This window comes from Crocuta crocuta, unplaced genomic scaffold (genome assembly GCF_008692635.1).
Source record: "Crocuta crocuta isolate KB4526 unplaced genomic scaffold, BGI_CrCroc_1.0 scaffold317, whole genome shotgun sequence".
Taxonomy (NCBI): domain Eukaryota; kingdom Metazoa; phylum Chordata; class Mammalia; order Carnivora; family Hyaenidae; genus Crocuta; species Crocuta crocuta.
This window is the reverse complement of record NW_027530984.1, coordinates 3317317-3337628: the sequence shown is the minus strand read 5'-3', so window position 1 is coordinate 3337628 and position 20312 is coordinate 3317317. Positions and strand designations below refer to the sequence as shown.

At 34.4% G+C, this 20312-nt stretch overlaps 1 protein-coding gene across 3 annotated transcripts in view; it reads left to right on the top strand.

The window, feature by feature from the left end:
- Positions 1 to 20312, top strand: part of SYT1 (synaptotagmin 1) — a 552995-nt gene that overhangs the window by 179441 nt on the left and 353242 nt on the right. For all 3 annotated transcript variants that reach the window (XM_077770205.1, XM_077770206.1, XM_077770204.1), the window contains one exon: positions 16339 to 16391. The gene's annotated coding sequence lies outside the window, so the exon portion shown is untranslated. The remainder of the gene's footprint in view (positions 1 to 16338; positions 16392 to 20312) is intronic.

Sequence of the window (20312 nt, the reverse complement as noted above, 5' to 3'; positions counted from 1 at the left end):
GGGAGCGAGACACAGAATCTGAAGCAGGCTCCAGGCTCTGAGCTGTCAGCACAGAGCCTGACACAGGCTTGAACCCACAAAACGAGAAATCATGACCTGAGCTGAAAGTCAGATGCCTAACCAACTGAGCCACCCAGGTGCCTTAAGAAAATGTTACTTTTTAAGTGTTTAGAATTATTTCCTTTTCTTTCTTTTTTTTTTTTTTAATGTTTTATTTATTTCTGAGAGAGAGACAATGTGAGCACTAGAGGGTCAGAGAGAGAGGGAGACACAGATTCTGAAGCAGGCTCCAGCTCTGAGCTAGCTGTCAGCACAGAGCCCAACGCAGGGCTCGAACCCACGAACCATGAGATCATGACCTGAGCTGAAGTCGGACACTTAACCAACTGAGCCACCCCGGTGCCCCAAATCATTTCCCTTTCTAACAGATTAACTATAAGCAGTTTATGCTTCTGTTTGAACACTTTGAAGAAAGAAGAAATTATTAACTCATTAAGAATATTCTATCTGTTGTGTAAACATATTCTAAGTACACAGAATTATTATATTTTTCCTGATCAAGGGAACTAGTGTCTTGATTATAGAAATGAAGAAGCGAAGACTCAAAGAAGTAACTGCATTTTGTGGATGTGTAATGCATTTTTCTATTGATCACTGGACAAAATTGCCATTCTCACCCATGTAGCATGTTTTAACCTGATAAGAAAAAAAAGACACATTAAATAAAACACTTGGAATAACTTGATTTCCCTATTTGTTTTTAGCTATTAGAATGTATTTAAAACTCTGTGAAATCCACACAGCATTAGATATTGATGTGCCCTTTTTATAGCTTTTAACAGACCCCTTGAAATTATTCACATTCTAATCTAGCCTTAATATTTGGAAGATGCTTTGCTGTATTAAAGCAACTTATGTCTTTGCTACTCTGCTCTACCTTAAACACAAACCACCTCCTTCCTCCCATTCCCCAGTCCTGGCCTCAGGCCATCATGCTCTCCACTTGGAAGTTTTTTCCTGGATCCTTCCACAGCTGTCTTTCTCATTTTACTCTGGTCTCTGCTCAAATCTCCTTTCAGAGCTGACTTTCCTCGCCACCCTACCTAAAATAGCATCTTCTGTCTGCTTCCTACCTAATTCTTTTACACCTTACTTGCCTATATTTTTCCTTATAGCCACTATTAAAACCTGGAGTTCTACTGATTCACTTTCTCATTGATTACATGAGAATAAGGAACTTGTGTGCTATATTCACCTCTCTGAACAGTGCCTATCGTATCAGAGGTGCTCAAAGTATAAAAAAAGGGGCTGTATATGTGTGTGTGTGTGTGTGTGTGTATATATCAAACCCCTATTGAATGAATGTAGAAGGGAAGTTGAAAACCAAAAGATTTAGGTAAAAACCACATACATTTGAAGCCACTTTATGATTAAATAATATCCCACCCAAAATGTCTGAAAGAATGGATTCCTTTTTTCTCAAAAGTAGTAAACGTAATATGGCAGAGATAATTTTAACTTGGAATTATAGAAATGAGTTATTTAAAAACATAAATAAGTTTTATTAAGATAAATTCTATTGCAAAAGTTAACGGTTTACCATCACACCAATTATTTTGAGTTTGCTTTAAATAGAGACCAGTTTAACCATGAATTTGCATCAGCCATTGGCCAAGTGTTAATGGTTATTTGCCTGCCTGCAGGTAGATATATCTCCTAATACATTCCTGGGCATTTGAGCTTGCCCATTTCTTAGTATAGGCATAGTAAGAATTGATAAAGATTTCATTAGGATAAAGGAAGAAAAGAAGCATATTGAATATCACCAAATCTCTAAGATGAAATTACTGTTTGTTCAAGTAATATTGTAGAAATACATGGCCACTTTTATCATCTCAAAGATATCTCCATAAAAACACATAGTAGAAAACTTCAGAAAAATCATGCACTGTTGGTTGACAAGCCATTTCAAATTTCCTTTCTGTACAGTTGTCTTTTGCTAGCTTTGTCAGAACTTATCAGATCTTTCTTTACTCCAAAAGAAAAACATATGTATAATTTTTTTTAAGTTTATATTTTTTGAGAGAGGGGGGCAGAGTGTGAGCAGGGGAGGAGCAGAGATAGAGGTAGACACAGAATCCCAAATAGGCTCCAGGCTCTGAGCTGTCAGCACAGAGCTGGATGCAGGGCTTGAACACACAAACCTTGAGATCATGATCTGAGCCAAAGCTAGATGCTTAAATGACTAAGCCACCCAGGCGCCCTGAGAAAAACATACTTTTAAACATTATCTTCTCATATTCTTCTTTGTCTGAAATTTTAAGTGTAAATGTGGTAATATAATGCATGTTCCTGGCCAGCCTAACGCTTTAGAGGTTCCAAATCCAAAAATCTGAAGATAAATGAGCCTGGATAGAATTAAAATGCTATTCAGGTTAGGTTCCCCACCCCCCCATAGAGAAAATCAGAGCATACATGTTCATTGTAGAGACTCTAAGCATTATGGGAGTGAACCCCAGGTGTATGTATCCTGTAATCCTGTGTCCACAGCATGTTAGCACTAAATCTGTCACAAGGCACCCATTCAATATATCTTTGTTAGATTAAAAAGAAAATTGAGTCTTTATCAGTGACTTCCCTGCTCCCCCGAAAAGATGTATAACACACTGTTTACCACCTAGGTATGAATTATAAATGGTTAATTATACAGCCCTATTTTTGGTCTAAAATTTGCTGGCTTTTTTGAATATGGTATTGTAAACAATGAAGTACATCAACATGATAATTATGTAATTATATGAAGATTTTTCTCCTTTTCCTGAAGTAAAAACTACATTCTCACACTGACCTTCTATCAAGAGCAACAGGGTAGTTGAAATGGAATGAGAAGCAGAAAATACATGTAGGGGTTCCTTCCCTATTATTCAGCAGGGAATAATAGCAGTTATAGATTTTCTAAAAGTGTTATTTCAAAGAAGTCTTTTAAGTTAACAATAGTCACAAATATTTCTTCTTCCTCTATTCAGTGGTTGGGTCATTACTCTCTTATTCAGGAAGCTATACAAGAGATATTTGGCTTTTGAAGTTCTACACGGTAGTAGAATACTTTCTCATTCCCAGGTAATTTCTACTAATGCACGTATCAATTATGCTTTCAAATTTTTCAATATTTTGCCCATGTGTGTTATGGGTAGTGTAGATTGTTTTTGTTTTATAGCCTTTGTTAATGCATTTGCAGATTGCATTGAAAGAGTCTGAGAAAATTAGTCCATACATCAGCATCAACAGTGCAAATTGTTTTTTAATCTATATACTCTGCTAGTGCACTACATTGTACAAACCAGCAAAAAAGAAAAAAATTAGGTGACTAACATTGCTTCTGGAAAGTTGTAGGGCAGGAGCAAATATACTTCTCAAAACTGAGTACTAGAAAAGGTAAATAAAATAGAATATGAAACCAAACATATACCTTCCCCTCTTCCAACCATCCAGATTCAGAAACATTTGCAACTTCTGACATGGTGATTAATTTACCGTCACTTGTGAAATTAGTGAAATTAAAATATTTTTCATGCATGTAATGTTATTCTCTAGCTAATGATCCTCAAATGAAGTTTTATTTATATAAAAGTGTTAAGTGTGAACATAGGAGGTCACATGGTAATTGTAAGTTGGTTAATTGATTATAGCTCTAATAAATGTTCCTTTAAGACATTGTATGGTAACATTTTGCAAGTAAAGATAATTTCATAGCCAACTATGTTATCAAGCTAATGCACTTTTTACTCAACCGTGTATAGAACAGTTACCTTAACTGTTAACAATATTTCAAACCACAGCACAGTATCAGTTCTAATACATTTAAGTGCCATGGTATTTAGTTTTCCTATCTGACTTGTGTCACTGTCTCTTCTTCCTTTTCTTTTTCCCTCTTGGGTGCCGACTGTCAATGCCATATAGAAAAACTACAGGAAATTTTGTGACACCAAAGCAGACAATGTCTTTCTCTTCAGTGTGTCATGAATTTCACTATTAAGAACACTTTCTTGAAAGAAACAAAATATTATACTTTATATACTTCTTAACACACCTTTTAAAATTTGCTGTACAATATTATGTAATATTTTCATTAAACATTTTTATAGCACAAATTTAAATAAAATAGTATTTAAAAGAATATTACCAAATACCCTTGATATACTGATCTTCCCAGAAAATCAACTGATCTCTTCAGAAGCCTGCATTTGCTCCTTGCCGCCTTCTGTCATCTCATTCTATGGTTGTCTACAGTATGACCCAGTCTACTTTCCCAGCCTCATTTCTCTCTCCTTCCATACCTAACCTTATTCTCCTGTCATGCTAACTTACTGTCAATAACCCCAACATGCCCAGTGCTTTTATCCCCTCCACAAATTTGTTCCTCTATAACTGGTACCTCCAAATGAGATACTTCTTTATGTCAAAACTCAGGCAAAGGGTGTGCCTGGGTGGCTCAGTCCGTTAAACGCCCAACTTCAGCTCAGGTCATGATCTCACAGTTCATGAGTTTGAGCCCTGCTTCGGGCTCTGTGCTGGCAGATCAGAGCCTGGAGCCTGCTTCGGATTCGGTGTTTCCCTCTCTCTCTGCTCCATGCCCAACTCACACTCTGTCTCTCTCTCAAAAATAAATAAATGTTAAAAAAAAATTAAAAGTCCAGCAAAGAATGGTCATCCTACAGATACAATATGCTATTAGGGCTTTAGATACTGCATTGGATTTTAGTTTGTATACATAGAGAATTCATCATAGTCTCCCTTGTTCAACAGTTACAAGTGGATTCAATGATCCCTTCTCTACCATAAGAAAACAAATTCCTTGACATTTCCCTTTTTTGTGTGTCAGTGTTTGGCAAGTACTTTTTCCAAAGTATTTCACCAGGAAAATGTATTGAATATATATCATGAAGGAATTGGATCAATTGCTATGGTGAGGGCTTCACAGAATAAAAGAAACAAGAATTTAGTTGTTTAAACAGCTTCATGTTCAAGTGAAGTAATGTGATACTGTCAGCTCTATTTTGTCTTAGAAGTACCTCAATTTTGTTTAAACAATGACTAGATTTAGAGGAGACAGGTTGAATTCTCCTCAGGTGTATATTGTTTTTCGTACTGTTGCCTTAATTCTTATCTCAATGCACACCTACCTCTGTGGCTGACTGAGGTCAGTCTCTTTCTTTCTCTTTCTCCTTTCTTTCTCACTTTCTCTCTTCCTCTCTCTCTCCCTTCCTCCTTCCCTTCATTCCCCCATCCTTTCTCTTTCTTCTAGTTATCTATCTATCCATCCATCCATCAATCAAGTATATGGAATATTTATATTGATTCTGAAAGTCTACATGGTGTGTACATGTACATATTCTGTGTGTATATTTGTGTGTGTGTCTGGATACATAATCTGTATGTATATTTATTTATGTACCCATATGCACACCCACAAGAAAAAATAAAACACACATAGTTAAGTACAGAATAAACACCTAAAATTTAATATTTACTTAAATTCCACCAGAATCAGCTTCCTCAATAAAATTGAGATTAACTCAAATAATCATCAAATAGTATCATTTGTGATGAAATTAACTATTAATGACACAATTGTTTTATTCTTCCCATATTAAAATGTATTTTAACAAGTCGATAAGAACAATTTCCTTAGTTAAAATGGTATGTCAGTTTTATTACCTACTTCTTACAAATACTTCCGATCAATTTTAAATCATGTAAAATTTGAGATTATAGTACATTATGCCTGATGCACTGATTGGGTCTTCCTTGTTAACTTATTTTCATGGCATTTGCTTCTTTTTAATAAAGGAACAGGACGACTACTATATAGAAACAAACTCTTAGGGCAGTTTTCATGTGAATGTCAAGGTCCAGGATATCTAGGAACCAATGTGCACTGTTGTATATATTTGTACACTCTATATTTACCATCTAGAAAGACAGAGGTAAAGATGTATTGAGAAAAAGTTTCACATAAGAAAATTCAGGAGAATTTTTAATTTTTGGTTTGAATATCCCTAATTACCAAGTCAAACAGCTCTTAACTTCCTGTTAAGACGACAGTCCTTATTAGTACTCTTATCATCTAATTTCCATACACTTCACACAGTTAACTGCCTTTTCTTCATAGAACTTTTAAGAAAAGTAAATGGGTGCCTACTGGGAAAGAGGCTTAGGTTTGAGGGGTAGCAGTTATCTACGTGGGAGAGAGGAAAGGTGGTAGTATAGAATAATATATAATATTCTGTGGTCAGACATTTCTGACATGGGAAATGTCTAGAGTGTATGCCCATACATGGCAGAATGTCTCCTGTACCTCTTTTCCTTTCCATTGAGGATCACAAATTTAATTATGTAAGCTTCAGGTAAGCCTTTATAAAAATAGATCTAAATAAAAAAAGCCATAGGAGATAATTATAAATGTTTGTATCTTATAAATAGCTAAACACTGCAGCAATCAAGTAATTTTTCACGTGCACAGAAAAACCAAGAGCGTAGCTGGCATTAAGTGTGTCTACAAGTAATCATACCTCCACGATTCAACTGTACCACCAAATTGGCAAAGAGAATTTTTAGTGAAAGGATGCTGTGTAGAGTAAGGAGACTGATTTGGGTTCTTCAAGAGTTTAGTTCAACATTTGTTTAGAACTCCATATATGCCAGGAAATGTACTAAGTACTTTAAACTGAAGGTTGGAAAACTTCCAGCGATGTGGAGTTAACAACAAAACAAACTTTAAATTCATGTACTAAATGCTGAGGTAGAGTTATGAATTGGGATTTGACACACAGTGACCTTTCTTCTACTTCTTTTTATCCCACACAAATCCTAAAATAGTACTATAGAAACTCAACAGCATTTGTTGAGATTCGCTGGATTACAGAAATGAAACTGTGGCTTCACTTGGGGCTGCCTCCAGTGTACTGACAATAAGACTGATTTGTAGTCAACTAGAAAAAGGTCTGGGCTTTCCATCAACCTCTGCCAATCAAGTTTACCATTCTTAATATAATTAGCATTCAAATGATTTCATTATATTGATATTTTAGTTCATGTCATGATTGTTAGTAAAATGAGAAATCCACATGTGGTAGATGGCACTACATAGACTACATTAAAGTCTGTTAAAATGAATTATTACATGATTATTTTCTGATTCTCTCAGTATCAAGGATATGAAAGTGATTATGATAAAATCAGTTTCTTGTCAAAAATGACACGACTTTAAACTATAACTAAAGATGTAATTAAAATGCTAGGGGACTCTGTGGCAAAAACACAACGACAGCACTGAGACACAGTAAAAGTTCACTTGTTGCTGTATGTAATTCCAAATGAATTTTAATTTCAAATTGAAAGTGGGGCTGTTCAGTGGAGTTTCCTCTCAGGGGTCCCAAAACTGACCATTACAATCCCTGCCTGGAGTCCTCCAAAGAAATTGGCCTATTCTAAGGAATTAATTCTAAGAAATTAATCTTGATCATATTCTTTCTGTCAGTGAAAATTAGTTGCTATTCATGTTAGACAAGTGAAGGATCACAGAGTAGAAGCTGAGAAAACAACTCACCCATGTTTTGTCTCACTTTTCTGCTGTTACTCTATTCATTATTATCATTTCATGGATGACATGGAAGTCTTTGTCAAACCCTGGTAAAACAGTATCAGTTTTTTAAATGAAATTTTATTGAACGGGCACCCAAATATCTAATGCTAATTGCTTTCTCTAATGAAAAATTTAGTCTGATTTAACTACACATTCCTCCTATAAATGGATGGCTATTCTCCATTTTTTTCTCAAATATATGTTTTCTTAAAACATCTTTGAATTCTCTGAATAAAACATTCAGTTAGGATTTTATAAGATTGTATTTATGGTCATCTTAAGAAATGATAATTTTATCAGAATTAGATGGTTGGTTCTTACTTATGGCTAGCATCTTTCTTAGTATCCACCCCTTTTGGTTTTTTCTAGTTACCAATTTGTTCTTCACCACTGATGCGGGAATCTAGAGTCTAATGTTCTGAGACTATCACTTCATATTCTTTTTCAGCCTTGTTAGCAGTTATAGATCCTTCACATCTTAAGAACTTTTAAAATATTTTATTCAAAGTTTATCATTGCTGTTGTTTTCTAACTTCCAGAGTTTTTAGAATTCAAGTGCTGTTCATTTAATGAGTTGAGAGTTTAGCTGTTTGAGTTATCATTGACTTTTGGGTTTCAAGTCATCACATAATATCCTTTAGCCATCCCCATGGTACTTAGATCTTAATTTGAATGTTCAAATTTTGTAGGCTCTAATTAAGATGTATCTCCAGACTTCCGGGACCACACAGTTTTATTTCCTGCCTAATGTAATTTTAGGTGAATTATTTAGATGTTTAGAATTAAAAATTATAGGACAAAGCTTTTATGCTTCTTATAAACATATCCTGAAGGTAATCTTATGATGTTAAATCTTCATATGTAGGGGCACCTGGGTGGCTCAGCAAGTTAAGTGGCCGACTTTGGCTCAGGTCATGATCTCATGGTTCATGGGTTCAAGCCCTGTGTCGGGCTCTGGGCTGACAGCCAGCTCAGAGCCTGGAGCCTGTTTCAGATTCTGTATCTCCCTTTCTCTCTCACCTTCCCCTGCTCACGCTGTCTCTCTCTCTCAGGAATAGACAGATAGATAGATAGATAGATAGATAGATAGATAGATAGATAGATCGATCTTCATAAGTACATGAAATTATTATGTTGATTTGAGAATCTTTTGTTTAATCTAGGAATTATGATATTCAGGTAAAAGTTCTAGAAGTACTAATTTTAAAAATGTTACATGTTGAACATTTTTTGAAAAAGCTTCTATTTTTAAGGCTTTTGCTTCTCTAAGGCTAGGTATATTCATTTATTTTTAGAAACAAAACATATCTCAATAAATTGGCTAATCTAATCTTTTCCTTGGGGTAAGTACAGTGTCATCCCATTTTACAGATGAAGCAATTGAAATTATATATTTGAATTGCTTTGGAGGATACACCTCTAATAAGTGGTAGAGAAATAGCTAGAAAATAGATTTTCTACCTTCTCAAAGTCAATTCTAACACTACAGAAACTTTGTTGCTAGGGAAAAATAGGAGTCAGTTACAGACAGGGCTGAATCTAATTAGACTTTGGCTCCACCACTTACTAACTGCAAAAAAGTTGTGAACCGAGTTCATTCATATGTAAATAGAGTTTTAACAACTACTTCACTGGTGTCCTTTTAAATCTGAATGTGATAAAGAATACATTCTACTAAATGCAGCTTACTAAATAGCATTTATAATTATTATTTTTTAATCACACTGCTTCTCCAGAAACAGGCATATAACCTCCTACAGTGAATCTCTGCAGAGGGCAGTTTCCATGTGAATGTCAAGGTCCAGGATATCTATGAACCAGTGTATACTGTTGTTTTTATTTGTACACTTTATATTTACCAGCTAGAAAGGCAGAGATACAGATGATGTCTTGAGAACAAGTTTCACATAAGAAATTGCTTATCATCTTTACCTCTCTGATTGTTCCCCACATGGATGTTAAAGAGAGGAGAAAGAGAGGAGACCAGAGACCGCTTCTTAGCTGTGGTTTTGTCATGGCTGGCCCTGAACTTCCAGCTTGGCACAGTCCCATGGTGCTGAACTAAACTCAGACCACAGCACAGCACTAAAGTTGAGGCAATTAGCATAGAAGTATAATAATGCCATGCCATATCCCCACATCTTTGCTGAATTTGCAGCAAACCAAGGTTTAAATAAGTCAGATTTTTTCCTTCAGCCTTACATGTGTATATATAGAATTGCTGCTACACTCTCCCCACCCAACCTGAAAACCTGGGAAAGGTGAGTCAACTTATCTGCATTTCCTGTCACTTCACCAACAACTTCACTTCTGTCCCACTAGGAAACATGCAGTTTTATAGCTACCTTGGAGTCTTTTGTAAAGATAGTCAGCTTCTGCTTTCTGGGAAACCAGCAATTATGTATCTATTTTATTTAAATATCCACAGTCTCCAACTGTTGGGAGTATTAGAATCTGTACAGAAATCTCTGAAGATAGTCTAGTTCTGAGGCACCTGGGTGGCTCAGTCGGTCTCTGGGGCACCTGGGTATCTCATTATTCCAGAGTTTGAGCCCTGTGTTCCGCGCTGTGCTGACAGCTCAGAGCCTGGAGCCTGTTTCAGATTCTGTGTCTCCCTCTCTCTGCCCCTCCCCTACTTGTGTGAGCACATGCACATGCCCTCTCTCTCTCTCTCAACAATAAATAAACATTAAAAATAGTTCTCTTATATTCTCTTTCTCTTGGGCCTTCCTCTTCTTTTCTACCCCATTCTTCCCACAGAGACATCAATTCTGTCATCATTGACATCCCTGTTTTTTATAGGAGTATTGCAATCAGTGGTCTTCCTTTCAGTATAGATTATAAGAAACATTCTGCTCTGGTCTGACAAAGCTCAGAAAGTGGCCCCTGCTCAGCTCTGCTGTGGATCAGACTCAAATGACAAGCTTATTTCAGGTCATAGTTTCCCATCCCATTAAGGCCATTTGACTAGACCCTTTCTATTTAAAGAACAGTATACCTTTCATCTCCAGGATAGGTCTTTAGGTCCTCTTGTGGAAAATGCCTAGAGAAACAGGCTGAAGGGAGAAAAGCAAGGTAGGGACCTCACGGAAGTCACCAACCATGCTTGATGGCCAAGAAGTCCTTTTCAGTAGCCACCAATCAGCATTCCAGTTCCTTTTCTAACCTCCAAATGTTCGTGCCCATCTCCACCCACTGGCAAGTGTTTATTGAGCATCTAACTCATTTTTAAGGATCAGCATATTTCAGGGAAACAAAAGCAAAAGCATGCAGCCACCTCTAGTGTCAATTCAAAATTGGCATAGATGGAACTGGAGAAAATAATGAGATCACTTATAAGTAAAGGCTAAAGTATGTCTTATAGAATCTAAATGCTCAAGAAGCTTACAGAAAAGAAAATACATGAGGAAGCCAGTGTTAATTACCAAAGGCTTCATGGAGGTATAAGTAATTGTACCTTTTGGGTCTTGAATTTAATAGCTCTTCATGGAACTAAATATAGATCCTAAGAATTACTTCAGCTTTCTTTTCTCTAAGATGGGCAGTCCCAATTCCGTGACCTTGTGGTAAGGGAATATCTATATAAACTCCTGCCGTTTATAGCTTCTTTTGAATGCTCTCCATTTCTGTTTATTTGCGGACTCTAAAGGTAGAAGCAGGGAGTGTGTGCAGTCACTCTGATAATAATAAAAAGAACAGATAAAGATCTCTACATCTGCATGCCTGTATCAATAGCACACATAAATGTCATTTCTTACATCAAAACCATAAATCACTTTCTGCATTCTGTCTTCTATATTAACATCTCTTTCAATGGGACTCATTTTCCATTACTTGAGTCGATACATTGCTCTTTGATTTATCTTTTCTGTTTTTCCCCATTTCTCTTCATTTAAAACTCATATAAGGCTATTCTCTTCTACAAAAATGTTCACAGTTGCCCATTTTGATAAACAGAACCACGTACAGAAATATTTAGATCTGGAAGGCACCTTGGAGAATCACCTTTTTCCGCAGTCTCATTTCACTGATAAAATTAAGTGATTTGTCTAAAGTCACACATCAGATAGAGGCAGAAGAAGACTAGGATTATGTGACACTAAATTTTACTTTTGTCAATATACAATTATCCATTCAGCAAACATTTGTTCCTGTGGCAGGCACTACTGTAGGGATTGGAAGCCAATAGGGGCAGCCACAGACATAACTCTGCCTCTGTAGAGTCACAATTCTGCAGGGTTCATCTCCCTTAGGTGTACTCTGAGTTTCTGCTCTATCCTTTATTGTAATAGTTTTATGTCTTCATGCTTTGATAGTGTCCTTATCTTCACTCATTCCCAATTAACTTCCCCCAAGCTTCTCATTTAATTAATTCCCATCCTCCTTTTCAAGATACAAACTGGCTCTCCTGACTTAGTGCCGTTCTGCCTCATTATCAGCCCCCCATTCTAAAATAATTATTCTGACTAAAATGGAAATGTTAAACATGGTTGAACCCAATATGTCATTATTGTAACTGACTGCCAACAAATGCTTTAGTACGTTCTGACTTGTGTAATAAAGTGTCACAACAGAGAAATGAGTAGAGCCTTCTTCCCTCTCCCCCTTTTCCAATCTTTGTTGGTAAACATTTGCTTCTATCATAACAAGGACAGGTTTGTAAAATTAAGCCTCTTCAATGGCTGTCAATGGTTAGACACAAAAACAGGAAAAATAGAAACATTCCTTTGTCCTCAATACAAAGCAAAATATTTTGTTCTTCTCCCTTTCTTTCGAGGGAAGCCCATATTCTGTGTTACTGCCTTCCTACTATTCCAGCAGCAACAAAGGTACTGACAGTGATTGCATTTATTTAAAGAAAACATTTTTTTGTCTACTCTAGTAAGTGATGGATTACTTTTCTTTTATTGCCTAATACTCTCCATTTTCCAGATAAATGTCATTTTCTTTTATTGTTATGTACAGAATGAAACAATCTTGTGCCTGCTTAACAAAATAACATAGCCAGAGTTCAGTGAAATTTTTGTAAGGATACTGAAAAAATGACACTTTATTTTTATTTTTAAAATTAGTTTTAGAATCTCATTTTTGGTGATGATTGTTTTGCTCTTTCATAAAAAGTCTCATAAAAAGTTCTAAGGATAGTATCAGAAGTTCTCACATGCCCTTTATCTACATTAACCAACTGTTTACATTTTGTTCAATATCACTTTCTCTATATTCTATTCTATTCTATGATTTGTGTATATGTACGCTGTTCACATGTTTTTCCTAACCATTTAGAATAAGTTGAAGACATGGTATGCCTTATCCCAACTATTTTAGTGTATATTTCAGTATAATTCTGAAGAGGACATTTTCTTACATGGAACAGTTATCAAACACAGGCAGTATACCAATGATGTAATAACATTGTCTAATTCATAGTCCATATTCAAGTTTCATCTACTGTCACAGTAGTGTTCTTAATAGCTAATTATTTTTGTCCTATATTGGTCCAGGATCTAACCTAGAATCATGTGATACATTTGTGTCATGCAATGCTGTATTTTTGTGTTTAAAATCTTACACTCAGTCACTAATGACCTGGATCGTGTTTCCTTTTAAAGTAATCTCTGCTTGCTGACTGCTATTCCAAGAATGAGAGGTGAAACCAAAATATGTGTAACAAAATCCCTTAGGATTAAATGATATCTGTGTTGAGGAAATGATACATCAACTTTGTAACTATGTTCTAACCACAAGTTTTGACATTTCAATAGGAAGGAGTCCAAGGAAAAGAACTCTTAGTTTATCTATAATTTGCAGTTTTGAGATTTACAACACGGGAGAGGAATTTTGATGCCATCTCAGTCTACCTGGGGTGAAAGGAATGTTTACAAATGGCCATGTTGCAAAGATTTATCGTGTACACTTAAAATGTTTTTTAATGTTTATTTATTTTTGAGAGAGAGACAGAGTGTGAACAGGGTAGGGGCAAAGAGAGAGTGTGACACAGAATCTGAAACAGGCTCCAGGCTCTGATCTGTCAGCATTGAGCCCAAGGCGGGACTCAAACCCACGGACCATGAGATCATGACCTGAACTGAGGTTGAATGCTTAACCAACTGAGCCACCTAGATGCCCCTTGAGTGCTTGCTTTAAATCCAACCCTAAATAAATAGTTTAGTGATATGTTAGTAAAAGCTCCATTAAATATTTTCATCAAAATGAAATATTTGAGATATTTTAAACAAAGTTTGGATATTAACATTAGTCTCTTGTCATTACTGAAACCGAGTCCTTTTTAAAAAACTCAGGTGTGCATTTTTAAGTATTCAGTATTAAAATGAATACTAATAGTTCCCTCCGCCCTAAAACAAGTCAAGGATTTATAATATTCTTGCCTAAGGCAGACATTGTTTTGCTTAATTCTGTAAATAGAATCATGGTTAGCCCCACAAGCTTCAGTAGTTTAATTTTTAGCTATTATCAAGCAAAAGCAATCCCTAAGTTTCAGATAATTTTTTCTCCATGTCAGGTCTGCTTCTGAAACTGGATTGAAAAACATGCAAGAGTCATCAGATTTGTTGACTGTGAATGCTCAGACTGTTTTGTGAAAAATACATAAATCTCCCTAAAAAGATTCACATTTTTTTAAGTATCATATAAACACATAAAAGTACTAAGTCTCAATACCAGGAGGCCTGAGTCAGCCCTACTGATACCAATGACATTACTGAAAAGCCAGATAGTTGGCAGAAAGTGCAAAATCATCCTGTGCTATTTTCACTTTTTTCCTCTAAAATAAAGAGAGATGTTTATACACACAAGAGATGGAAATCAGCTACAAGAGGAATATTATGCACATCCATATTCAGTGCACAGATTAAAGGTAAAATAGTTTGTCCCCTACAGTAGAACAGGCTTGCCCATTCATCCTTGTGATAGATATGCATGTAAAACCAAAATGAAATCAAATCCCTGTAGATGGCTCATAAGTCACAAAAACACTTTAATCCTTTAACTGCATCCCTTTGGGAAGCCGGCCCCTTGGTAAGTCTTAATGTGTAATAAATATAATGTCAAATATTCTCTTAGATTTTTAGTAGAAAGCCTTCATTGACCCCAGCAGGTCCACACTATGCCGCCCCTCCTCCCCCGCCACCTATAATTCTTGTAAAGAGCACTCTATGTTATTCTGGTTCCTTAATATGTACACCCACAGATTTTGGTTATAGTTTTTGTTTTAATAAGAAAAAGTGTCAGTAACCAAAACTATATATAGAAATCTTATCTAAAATTGATTGTGGCTCAAAGTCGTATTTTAAGAGTTAGCCAGGCCAATCTAAGTGCATTTTTACAATGCTCTTTCTAATGGCTTTTACTAGAAAACAGTTGATTTTCAAGCAGGAATAAAATGAAAACAGACCTTGGAGGCTTAACCATTGAACAGATGCAGTAAATGTAGCTTTGGAAATGTAGCTGTCACTTCAGATCTTATACGCTGAGTACCTATATAAGCCGATTGCCAGAGCTGCTGGCATTATAATATTTCTGTAGTTCTGTTGAAAATAGACACTGTAAGAACTCTTAAAAACAGAGTAACATGCCTATTATGAACCTATTTTTAAATATTTCATTCTTTCTTGGTTTTCATTCTACTTAAATTTTTTGAAGACTAAAACTGATCAGAACTTCTATAAAAAGGTACTTGTCTCTAGCACTGTGAAATCTTTCATTTGTGAGTTGCTAAAGTCAAATCAAATCAGAAATTCTTGACATCTTTATTACATTAAAGCAGTTCTTGATATTGACTCTTGGGAAGGATTTCATTTTCTTACTCTCTAAACTAGAAAGTGTACTTTAAAAAAAAAAAAACACTGTGGTGTGAGATTATTTTTCTCTTTACCTCTGATGGGGAATATATATACGTATTTATCAAATCTTTTTGAACAATACAGTTTGAACTATATGGGACCACTTAAATCTGTGGATTGTTTTGGATATATACACTACTATACTGTTGATGTATTTTCTCCTCTTTATGATTTTTCTTAACATTTCTTTTCTCTAGCTTACTGTATTATAAGAATGCAGCATATAATACACATAATATACAAAATATACATTAATTTACTGTTTATGTTATTGGGAAGGCTTCTGGTCAACAGTAGGCTGTCAGTAGTCAAATTTGGGGAGAGTCAAATGTTACATAAGGATTTCTGATTACAAGGAGGGTCAGTGCCCCTAAACCCCACATTGTTCAAGAGTCAACTGTAATCATATTAATGTTAAATATAGGAGCACCATGTATTTAATTGACTAATAATTGTATGATTCTTTTTAAATAAATAATGTAGTATTTTCTAACAATGTCTATCTAGATTAGTATTACTTCACTTTTAAAGTAGAAAATCTATACTGCAAGAAGCATAATTAACTTGTCACAAAAAACAGCCTACCAACTATTCAGAGAATCTTGATCTCTAGCTCTTCAAACCAACTTTAAAATTTCTAACAATTATCCATCTTATACTATATTTGCTAAATATACATATACATGACATTATATTGTATTTGAAGATACATATCTCAAGATTTTAAAGTAGAAATATTAAATAATAAAATTAATCAGTTATATTTACGACAATCTGAAATGACTCTTGACTATGTAGTCAACTAACCACCTGGCATGTTGTTTTCCATTTTAGAAAAAAAGAATCTGAAAGAAAGAACAAAATACCCCAGAACTCCTAACAAAACCGTAAGTATTTTCGTGATACAATATTACTAGAGCTTCTATAAAATGAGAGGACCCTACAAATTTCTTTTATAGAAGTATTCACCTTCTATTTGGTAAGATAAGAGATTTATATAGTAAGCAAGGGGAACCTTCTGAAACTCAATCCCAATTTACTGGAGTAAACTGAAAATCACTCATCCTGTAATCCTCTTAAATAAGAGGCCAAGGTAATCCTTATGATACATTTATATGGAAGAACATGTTTATGTTGATCCCATCCTATTTAATTTTGACTAGTATTACAGCATTTTATCATTTTAGATTCTAAAGAAAAAAATTAAGTAAAATTCAATCAACATGCCTCACATTCTCTGTATGTGCTAGAAAATATATTCATTGTGAATAAAATTTTAAAAAGAATCAAGATGTTTGTTTTGTTGTAGTCTTTAAATTAGAATTATCAAAAAAAGGGCAACCATCTGTAGTCTTTAAATCTATAAGTTAATCTCACTAGTATATTTCTTTTTAATAGTCTCACAACTTAACTGTGACTTATATTTCTTTCCATAGCTATTAATTGAGAGTAATAATTGTTCTCCTAAATATGTTCCTAAATACGCTTTTTGTGAAACAAAATTAAATTTTTATTCCATTCTTTATGGTAGAATTGGTAACAGTTTAATGATTTCCTAGATGCAAACAATTACAAATATTAAATATGTGAATATCAAAAATAATAAAGGTGGAAAAGCAAAGTCCACGTTGGTGAACCATGTTATATATCCCTTTTAATGCCATGGTTGTTTTGAAAGGAGTACAGTTAACTTCTAGGTTGGATTTTTAAATGACAGAATCATACATATTAGTTTTATACTCTTCATACAGAAACTACGTAATATTTACCATACCCCCCCTCACAATTTCTTGGTCATGTTATAATTTCACTGTGAAGAGCCATCAATGTCTGTTTTTCTGTTCTATCTTTAAGTGATTTTGTCTATTATTTAGGTGTGACTTATCTAAGTTGTTTGATGTGGATGCACTTTTCATAATTATATTAAAATCAGATTTAGTATGGCATCCTTTGGAAAGAACTGATTCAAATATTTAGGTCTTCTGCTCATTTGGAGTAATCCTAGAGAAAATAATATCCATGTTTCTGAGAAAGAGAACGTGCAATTTCTTGATGTGTTTTGTGCTTTGTGGGAGTTTTTCCTTTTAGTTTTTATTGTCTTTTATTTAGCAACAACATACTAAATGACTCATAAATAACTGTAAGGAAAAATGACTAACTCAAGCCCAAAATTCAAAAGTATAGTTTATGCCTTAATGATTTTATAAAATAGTCTTGAAGAGAAATACTCTGAATTAAAATGATATTGTGAAAACAATAGAAGTGTCTTAATATAGGTCTTATTTCAAAGAGTTCATGAATTAGGGGTGTCAGTACGTAAAATAAAGGATGATAGAAAGTGAAGACGTTGGATAAGCAGTGATTATTTTTCCCATCTTTAATCTATAGCATATGTGTTTGTGTTGCAACCTCATGAATAACAAATAAGGTTTTACAATTTGTATTTAAATCAAGCCTTATTTTTAGTACAGGAAAGCCATACAAATGTATAGTTTTGCCTCAAAGCTCATAGCTTAAAAACAATTTGGTAATTGATTAGAATATTACCAAAGATCTTTAGAGGACATTACACTTATATTTCACAGAAAATAAATCTGCTTAAAGATAAGAAAAATAAGGAAAAGACCATCAGAAATTGTATTTTAAAGTAATAATTTTTCACTGATTACTGAATGAACATTCAGTGGTACTTTGAAAAACTCTAAGGATTGGTTCTCTGTACACAGAATACACTGGATAGTGACAATAATAATAACAAATAGGATGTGCTTTATAAAAGCACTCAGATGCTCAGACATGCTTCTTGGAAACTATTTACATTATCTTAGATCTACTAAACCTCTTTAAATACTACTGGGAGTTGATGTACTCACTCAAAGCATGATCATTATTAACAATCTCTCTTTGCTGGCACACCAAATAGAACAAGAAGTTTTCAGAAGAAAGGTCCTAAGAGAAAATAGATTTTAACTAGGAAAGTGTTTTGTGATTCACTAGTAAATAAATATTATTTGCAAATGCCCCTCAAAACTTTCAGTTAGTCAAACCATTCTGTATTTGAAATAACAAGTCCTTATAATCAAGAGTATAGGGCTATGTGTGTATGTGTTTGTGTGTAATAACAGCATGAAGAAGAATTTCTCTCTCTAGTCTAGTATATTCATTTTATAGGCATTACCTCCTCTAATATCCTCATTTATAGAGTCCTGGATAAGTCAATTCATTTATCTAAGCTCTCATATCTAGTGACTGAATCAAGAAAACTTCTGGCTTCATTAACCACCTGATATATTAGCTGAAAGACTTTAAAAACTGAGGGTCTCATATTGGTTCAAGAAACCTGTTCTCAAACATTAATTTTTTTTTCAACTAAAATGCTAATCCAATTCTGTATTGTCTCTATCTGACTAAAACTGTATGTTGATACAGCTCATTAGAATGTTTATAGCAGAGGGAATTATACACAGAGAGTTAAAGAATGGGAGTTCGAGTCTTGGCTTCACCCATAACCTCCCCCACCGCCCTTAGTAAGGGGTCCTGGAGCACAGAGGGAGATCATGCAGCTAAAAACCAACTACCAGATAATAATAATACATAACAATAATACACACACATACAATCTACCATCAGCAATAGTTAAGCAGTTACCTCTGTGATTCACTGTTTTCTATTCTGGATGATGGGGGAAAAATGCCCAACCTACTTCCCAAGATTGTCTGATATCACATTAGATATATGAGTTTAGTGATGTTTAATTATAAATTTTACTTGTGTTATTATGGAAAACCTTAGATTACTATAAAAAAAACTTCCTTTTGTATGAAAATTTTCCTTTACTGCTTTGGGAATTCAATATATCATTTTATAAACAGTGTGTTGATGATGAAACCTAAGTTGTTGATTACTGTCTGCTCTAGACAATAATGGTCCTCCAGAAAAAAAATTTTGTTTTTCCTTGAATTTATAATCTAATCAGATGATGATGACATTTCATTTAGTTATCAAAAGAACACAGTTTTGTAGATTCATGAAAATGAAAAATAAACTCTTTATAATGTTAGTCTAATTAGTAAGCAGCAGAGTTAGCATTTGAACTCAAGTCTATCTTACTCCCCCTTTCCCGGTTATCACTTTTAACTAAACATCACAACTGGTGAAGGCAAAGCATATTACATTTTTCTGTGTGAATGATGGCATAGTGAGAAGAGATGAAAGAATAGATCTTTTTAAAATGTCACTGGTCTGTGTAAAATACTGGGCGCACATACGATATCACTTTTCCTTACCACTCATCAGTAAACATTAAGTTGAATCACGTGTATTTATTCTTCAGATGCTAAAATTAAACCATGGTAGGAGAATTTAATTATTAAAGACAACCATCTTTAGATAGAAAATGTAGAAGTAACATTGAAATGGATAATAGCCATAAGTATAAAGTCACCTAAAGGGATAGAAGTATATTTATTTTGTTTGTAAAGAATATTACCACAAAACAGTTGCTTCCAATTTGTGCTTCCATAAAATACCTCGGCATTTTATGCTTACTACATTATCTGGACTTATTTCCTTTAAAATCTTTGGTATTATGGAAATTCATTCTTTTATTTCCCCTTTACTTTTATTTAATAGTTGCCATTGAGTACCTACTGCATACATTTTCCCAAGTGTTAGAGTTATAGGAGAAAACATAGCATAGCTTCTGTCATCAAGTAGCTTATATTTAGTATAATTACAAATACTGGAATGTTTACTATGTAGAGAGAATAACAGTACTTTGACTTACAGTAATAGACAATCTTTATAAG